Raw genomic sequence first — 8966 nt, forward strand, 5'->3', positions numbered from 1 at the left:
AAAGGGAAAGTGATTTTGTTGATGAAATTGTTAGAGAACATGCAAAAAATAGGGGATGTGGCAAAGGGAAGGGCAAAGGTCATATTGATGAGAGGGTTTCTCCTCTGTCTAATGATGAGCCCCTTGCTAATCATTTGGAAAGAAAAAGAAAATCTTTATAGAGACAGGAAAACAAAAATGTGAAAACAAGGATTGAAGCTTCGAACTTTTCTGATGATGGTGAATAAGGGTCCAAATCTGATAGAGGTGATTGCGTTGGTGGTGGAATCGGGCCTTCTAAAGGCTTATTTGGTAACCCTGGCTCTATAATGAAGGAAATCAACATTCTTAAACATAAAATGGTGCTGTTGAAAAAAAAAATGAAGCATCTTAGCAAGACGGCCAGAGGGGAAAGAACATTAGGTCAACAAATTGACAAGCTCTCGGAGGTCATAGGTAATGCAAAAGAAGTGAAAAATTGGATGCATAAGATCCCTATTTTGGAAGCCAAGCCAAAGGTGATGGACAAGGACATTAGCAATACCCAGGGGAAGGTGTCTAAATTTGAAACTAGGCTAGGTAACATGGATAAACATATCAGATAATTGGGCGATAACATGACCAACTTCTTGAAAAAGAATGAGGCAGATAAAAGTTAGGTTTCTCCCTAGGGGGCAGACTCTCAAGGTCCTAGCAAGCGTACTCAGGCCAATTCAAAGAAGATGGAGGAAACCACTAAGAAGGACAAGGTGAATGCTACTGTTGAGACTATGCATTCTTTGGTGGATCAAGCTGTGCATCTGATTAATATTCCTTAGTTGGTTGGTTGTTGTTATTTTGCTGGTCTTTTGCTATCTTTTCCAAGAAATGTTGTCTGTGACCTCCTTTTTTTTCTGAGGTATGTTTCATGTTTTTTTTTTGTTCTCTTTTCATGATACTTTCTTAATACTCTACTGATGTAAGGTTTCGGGTCCTTTAAAACCTATTTTTACATAATCAAAATATACTACTAGTTTTCACAATGTTGTCAAACTTTATATGAAAAAATCTCTTATGCCACAACTACTTGTCACACCATAGTAGCCAAACATGTCATTTTAGTTGGATTTAGCTAAAATCTATTACCTCTAGATTTGATTCTTGTTCTAACTACCTTTCCATCTTTGTCTTTGATCATGCACATCTTCTCTATGAACTATAACAAACAATCTTTATCTACTTGTTGTCCAACACTTAAAAGATTATGCATCAAACCATTAACAAAATATACATTCTTGGTGTTAGTGAAGATTATCATCAAGACTTATAGATCCAATACCTTTAACATGGCACACTACATTGTTTCCAACTCTGGCAATGCCTCCATCATGACTTTTGAAGTCAACAAATTTTTTCATATAACCAGTCATATGATGTGAACAACCATTATCAATTATCTAATTAGATTTATTTTCAACCTATGATACCAAAGCTATTTTCTCTAGACTTTTTTCTTTAATAGTTACAAATCCTATTTCATCATCTCTAGCACTTACTACTTGTTCATCAGAATCATCTTCTTCATTTGCATACAAATAATCTCTATCTCTTCTAGATTTGAACTTTCCTTTATAAATTTTCTCTTTTTTTGGACACTTAGATGCATAATGACCAAACTCATTACAAGTCAAACATTTTTAGATTCTCATTCCATCCTTTTCTCTTCTTAATAGAAGGGCTACTCCTTCTATCTTTTTGTCCTCATCATATCTGCTACTGTTAGCAAAGTCTTCTCTAGCACTTGTGCTCCTTGATAAACTAGGTTGAATATTTAAGGTACTGAAATCTATTTCTATTCAAGTCAATTATCCATATTGTCTAAGCTCATTGTCAACTGCTTCAAGTCTCCCAAGTAATATTTCCTTCATGAAACTTTTGAAAAAATAGATCAACAACTTCAACATATCATTTGTACTACTTGCTTAAATGGTGGTATTAAGCTCTTCAATATCTTCTAGATCACCTCATCATCATACTTGGTTCCTCCTTGAGATTTGACACCTATAGTAATTTTTGATATCCTACTTACACATGTTCTTATAGATTCATCTTCCATCATTTTAGTATCTTGAAATGCACAAATCTAGCTTTGTAGCCTCAATTTCTTAGAATGTTAATCACCTTCAAAACTATTCTCTAAAGCTTTCCAAATCTCATGAGAAGTATTAAGTGATTTTACTTGGTTGTACTCAATTTTAGGAAGTACAGACAATAGTGCTTCTCTAGCTCACATGTTGCACATAAAAGTTCTCTCTCTTCCTCAGTAAAAGTTTTTAAAGCACTTTCATTAATAATTGTATTTTCTAATTTTGTTAAGATCCAATATCCTGGACCCATACACAACATATGTATCTTCATTTTTTCTTCTAGCTTTCATAATTTGTTTCATCGATCTTTGGACTATCCTTTCTAAATATGTTTGCCATGGATCTCCAAAAGTTGTTAAACTTTATCTTCAAGAACCTAGCTCTGATACTAATTGTTAGAAACAATAGTCTACCAAGATAACTAAGAGGGGTTGTGAGGGAAAATCAATTATTCAATAATTATCAACCTTAAATAATCTTAACCATTCAATCAAAGTAAACAACAACTATACTAAGATACACATACACAATTAATCCAGATTTGTTAACTAGGGAAACCCTTGATCAAAGGGAAAACCCCAGTGTGAATGATTCCCACAAGATGATGTACTAATATAAATATTCCTTATAAGAGGATGGACTCTGCTACGAGTCTATTACAACATTAGTACATATGAGTTCCTGTTATGAGACTTTGAATCCCTGTTAGGAGATTCCAACCTTGTTAGGAGTTATAGAAGGTAGAAGGACCCAGTGTCCAAATAGTTTCCAGGGAAAGAGCACTGAACTCACCGTCGAACTGATCTATCAACTATTCCTTATAGAATAATTATTTGTACTATACTTTAACCTCCTTCCTTTGTCCTATAAACTAGACCAATCACTATTAGATCTTGTAGACTAGGTCACGAACCTCAAATCCAAATATAAAACTTTGGATCTCATAATAAAACCTTTGCAATAAAGTTTTCTTCACCTTCACTTTACTCTATTTATCTTCGATTCTTCTCTTCATGCTTCTTGCAATCATTTATACATCTCACATGATAAAGGAAAATGTCCTTCCTTTATACTGAATCCATAAAATAATTTCCTGAGTCAACTATTACACCTTCTCAATTAATTATTATAGGACCTTATTAAGAACACATTACACTTAGTGATAACATTAATCTTTCACCTTGTAACTTGAATAACTTTCCATACGTGTGACATTATAATGAGTGATCTTAGCTACATCATCTCTAGAATGTCTTCTTCACATCTTTAACTTTGGCTTCTCAAAATAGAAAATTTGCTGAGAGATATAACAAGTTTACCAGAACATGCTTCTGTAAACTCTATCTTAGATTAGTTTTCACCGAAACTTGCATAATTTTTTATGGACTTTATATCTAATGCTTCCGAGGTTAGTTGCATATACTAGACACTTAGTAGTATCTCTCATTAACTTTGCTTAGTTAAAATGCTCAATTATGTATCCATAACAACTTGATCTTTACCATTGTTCTTCTATTAGATACCACAGAAAATTACTATGTTAACATCAATGACAAACCTAGACATAAATGTAACATATCATCATGATAATGATCTAATCATGTTTCTACAATACCCCTCATAGAAGTATCATCAACATTCATGCTTCCAAGAGATACATATTTACATATATAACTTTGAATAAAAGTATAATTATAATACTATTGTGAAAATATTATAATCGTAACCTTAATACCATTTTTTAAATTTATAAATCGTTTAAAAAATATTGTAGATATATATCATTTTAAATTATTAATGTCCACTTTATATATAACTAACCTCATCTACCAATTTTTTTTCTTTATAAAGAAAAACAATAAGTTCTAGTTGGAAAAAGACACATTTTTACTATTTTTTCCTCAACTCTTTTTCATTTTTATTTATTTATAAAAAATAACTTTAAATTTGATTTAAAAATAATATTTAAGATATTGGGCATCAAACATTACCATCAATAGGATCACACAAATCGTACCACAGAAATCTGAGGAGGATAGGAAAGGCTTCTCCCTCACGTGGCATGCCTTAATTTGTATTCGCTTTCCTCTTGAAATGATAAAGTCAAATGGAAATAAAGTCATTGTGATGAAAATATTGGAGCAAATGAACTGTACTACCGAACTATCATGTGTATGCTGAATCTCACAACAATAACAATGACAATAATAAGGATCTAGCATTGAAAAAGTGCCTCACTGGAACAAGACAACAAAGAGCACCTTTGCGATGAATGAAATAAATTCCATAGTTGAATTCGTTAAGAGTTGAGAGATATATTTAAAGAGATCTGTGGGACTTAGAGAGATGAATTTCAACTTCATTAGATTTTCAATCTGTTCTTGAAAGATTTGAAGAATGGAGGAAATGTTGTATTGGGTTGTAATGGGAGTAGTATTGTGTGTCAAGAAACGGCAATGGCCAGGAAATATCACTGCCACGTGGATCCAGTGGATGGCTAGTCATTGGAGAATCCATCAGTCTCTATCGAGGTCTCAGATCTGTTCAACCACGCCAATTCATTCAAGATCATGAAAATAGGTAATTGTATCTGCTTCCTTTTATACTATCTCTCATTGCTGATTTCCATAACTGTGGGCAACAAAACTCTTTTCTGACTCTGTTGGAAATGTTCGTTATAAACGCAATTTCATTTTGGTTAAGTTAAACGGGAATAAGAGTTCAGTGGGTTAAGACTTCAGTGAATATGTTTCGTCAAATGAGAGCAAGTTGTTTCGAGTCAGTTATCCCTAGTCTTTGAAAGACCTTGTTGGGAAATAAACTAAGTGGGTTTAGTTATCCCTAGTCTTTGAACGATCTTGTTGGGAAATAAGCTAAGTGGGTTTAATTGTAGAGAAATTCTATGGTTAAGTGTATTTGAGTTGGAGTAGTACTAAAATGGGGGATGTTGACAGAAGGTTTAATGTTTGGATGGCTAAAACATCACACATCAAGACTTGATTCCTAGGCTAAAAGTGTTAAATGGTCAGTTTTAACTTTTTGTGATGTTTAAGGGTTTGATCCGCAATGTTTGACCTCTATGAACATCATCTTGTTACAATAGGTGCTTTGTATATTGTTCATTCTCATTCTCATGGAAAATGAGTTTTTATGAACCAGTGCTGATGAAGCATACATCAATAAAAATTACTTGAAAATTATATTATTGAAATGGATTTTCTAAGTTTCTTTGATTGTTCGAAACGAAAGAATTGAGATGATTTATAATGCAGGTATGGACCAATTTTTCGCACAAACTTGTTTGTAAGAACATGCATGATTATATTAGTAGATCCAGAGTTCACTGAATATGTCTTGCAAAATGAGGGCCGGTTGTTCCAAGCCAATTACCCCTAGTCTTTTAAAGATCTTGTAGGGCAATATGGTATACTCAATGTCCATGGTGATCTTCAAAGGAAACTCCATGGAACTGTTGCCAATTTGCTCAAGAATGAGAATCTTATGTCAGGGTTCATGGATGATTTACAAAATGTCTTCACATCAGCGATGGAGAAATGGGAAAAGAAGGGTGTCATTCATCTTTAGAAGGAATGTAATAAGGTACATGTTTCATGTCTTTAACTAATTTCTTTCTTAAAATTATAGAAATAAATTAGAATATGTAAATGTCAATTTTTCTATTTATATATGTAGTTTATAATTATTTGACTCAATGTGTATTTCAATTTAACTCCTCAACTTATTGAAATATTTCTTTTCATTGTACTTTTTATTTAGTAGTAATAGAGAACAAAAATATTTAAAGAAACAAATGTGAGATTAAATATAGTTCTATATTCATATATAAATTGTAAGTATGTGGAAGGAATAAGTCTCAAGAAATCTGAAAGTTTGTTCTCATTGAAGTTCTCTAATTTATGTGCCAAAATATTTATGTATATTATAGTATAATTATTATAACATGTTTGACATTTAATATATCTTCTTTTCAGGTTCTCTTGAACATTATGGGCAAAAATTTGTTGGACTTACCTCCTTATGAAGATTCAAAAGAAATTTATGAAGCTTTTGAGGCATATGTGTTAGCTATCCTTCAAATACCCATCAAAATCCCAGGATCTAATTATGCAAAAGGAATTAAGGTACTCAATTTAATTTTATTAATATTAATCAATTAAAAATTAGTTCAATAAACTATTAATGTTTGCTGATGAGTAATGCAGGGAAGGGAAACATTCCTAAGAAAGGTTGAAGAGTGTATAGAGGAATGAAGACATCATGCTGAAGTGATTCATAATTATCTTTTGACAAGAATTTTGAAAGAAGAGTCATGGTCAAATGAAATTATTGGAGATTTTTTATTATTTATGATGTTTGCTGGTTATGAAACTTCCTCCAAAACCATGGCATTTGCTATTAAATTTCTCACAAATAACCCAAAAGCAATGGAGGAGCTCACGGTGAGCATTTAACTATAGTTGAAAATTAAAATGATAGATTATCTATTGATAAAATTTATTTGAAATTAGCACATGAGCAATATATTAGGGTGGATAGAAATATCAAATGTGATTAATAAGATGTGTGTTGTGCATTCACTTGTGAAAAGGACAATTTAGATTCTTTTAATAAAAATAACTTGGTAAAGGGTTCCTTGAAATTCAAGTGGTAAAGGAAAATATGGAAGTGGTAAGGGTTAAAATTATGTGACATGGATCTAAATATGGTAATTTTTAAGTTGGTAGATAGGAGAAAAATAAACTAAATTTCTTAAAATGATATATATAAAGAGAGAAAGAAATAGAGTGAAGTACATACAACTTATCATTCTTAAGTCATGTCTTATTGTTGTGAATAATAAATTTATTGTAGACATTTTTGTAAGATACCTAATTTATATTTTCATTAAGCACGCTGAGCATGATTCTCTATTAAAGAAAAATGGAAATAAAAACCTAACATGGGACAACTATCAAGATATGAAATTCACTCATTATGTAAGTAAAAAATTTAATTTTGAAGATCTATATTTTTTACCGATATTATATAATATTTGTATTAATATCTCTCTTTGAGGTGACAACTTGGTTCATTATTATTAAATACAAATTGACATTGATTTTCTTGATTTGATGTTTACTAGGTGATAAAAGAATCTCTTTGATTGGGTAGTGCAGGCCAAGGGGTTTATAGAGAAACAACAAAAAATATTAAGTTTAAAGGTTCTATTCTATGAAATCTTCAATTTGATATTGCATAAGGAAAGGAAGTCTATAAGTCTAATGTTACACTATTTGAAACTAACTATAAGTCTAATGTTACACTATTTGAAACTAAGTAATTGCAAATGCAGATTTCATTGTTCCTAAAGGATGGATGGTGTATATAATCCTAGTTGCCATGCATTTAGATGAAAAATACTACCCTGATCCATTCACTTTCAACCCATGGCATTGGCAAAATGAGTCTTCCCTAGTATGTAACTTTGTTTATTTAAATATAAACTTCTAGAAACCATTAATGGTATTATGTACAACATAATGATTATTTGATTAAATTTATTCTTTTAATTTATAGGCTTTATCCAAAAATCCATGGTATATGCCATTTGGGAGAGGTGCTAGACTCTGTCCAGGAAACCATTTGGCAAGATTTGAAATTGCTCTCTTCTTGCACAATTTTATTACTAAATTTAGGTGAGTTTTTTTTTTTTTTTTTTAAAGTGCATGCATTATAATATCGTAATAGAATGCAATAATGATATTTGAATTAGAAAATAAGATATGGCTATTGTTAATGATTGATGGTATGTACATGCAGGTGGGAACCAATTAAAGATGACCAAATATGTTACTTTCCTGTCCCTAGTCTTCTAAAGGGTTTTCCAATTCGCCTATATGCTCATAAATGACATTGGACAATTCTACCCCTATATTACAAAATTTTAATTTCAGCTATATGTAAACATAGAAAATATTAAGGTATTTAGGGCTTATATGAACATCAAATAAGAGGTTCATTATTATCGCATATGTGATATGAATATTATTTTATATCATAGAATAAGGTTGAATTAAACTATAGATTTTATTTATAATTATTTTGAGATAAAGTATCTCAAAAAATCTTTAAATGAATAAAAAACATCTATAGACAAATATTGTTTAAATTGAAATTGGAATCTATACTAATAGAGTATAGTAATCATAATTTGGTTTGATAGGATTAAAAAATATTTGTGGCTATAATCCATGTTATATTTTAAAACTATTATAGTTCCTAGGAAAAAAAAATATTAACAAAGCATAATAGAGTAATCATAATGTGTGTTTATCACAAAAGTTCTAACAAATAATATTTGAGTAATTATTTTTTAGTTCAACTCCGTGAATATTAAATCTTTAACCCCTCTACAAATACCCAATTATGATGTACATAAAATATTCATTGATAAGAATGTGAGCCCCGATATTTGATAGTTGTTCAGTCGTGTTATTTTGCCTTTGATTTCTTATTATAATGATGTTTTAAGCATTGGACTTATACAAGTGATCATTAGATAATTAATTGTATAAGTTGATTAGTTTTGAATATTAATATATTTAGGGCTAAATTTTAATCCTTTTTTATGTAAATTAATTATAAATAATAGATTAAATTGATTAGAATTTAAATGAACCATTTAATATATTGTTCAATATCATTTTGTATAAATTAAGTGATTTTATTTTTCTTTAATTGTAAATTCATGATACTTGATGATTGATAGTAATAAGTGTCATCTATGTTGTAAATTCAACCAAAGTCGTTCGAAAATTCCTATAAGGTTTGCTAAGATAGTAATAGTGTATTGGGAAAGTA

At 30.6% G+C, this 8966-nt stretch overlaps 1 pseudogene across 1 annotated transcript; it reads left to right on the top strand.

The window, feature by feature from the left end:
- The first annotated feature begins 216 nt into the window (after positions 1 to 216).
- Positions 217 to 8315, top strand: LOC149561732 (cytochrome P450 720B2-like; annotated as a pseudogene). Its single transcript, XR_016364242.1, has 9 exons — positions 217 to 291; positions 4540 to 4685; positions 5378 to 5705; positions 6098 to 6247; positions 6329 to 6565; positions 7249 to 7327; positions 7459 to 7580; positions 7683 to 7801; positions 7926 to 8315. The product of XR_016364242.1 is annotated as a cytochrome P450 720B2-like (transcript).
- Positions 8316 to 8966: the final 651 nt, after the last annotated feature.

This window comes from Cupressus sempervirens, chromosome 4, assembly GCF_028749045.1.
Source record: "Cupressus sempervirens isolate cs-2001-9-10 chromosome 4, ASM2874904v1, whole genome shotgun sequence".
NCBI classification, from domain to species: Eukaryota; Viridiplantae; Streptophyta; class Pinopsida; order Cupressales; family Cupressaceae; genus Cupressus; species Cupressus sempervirens.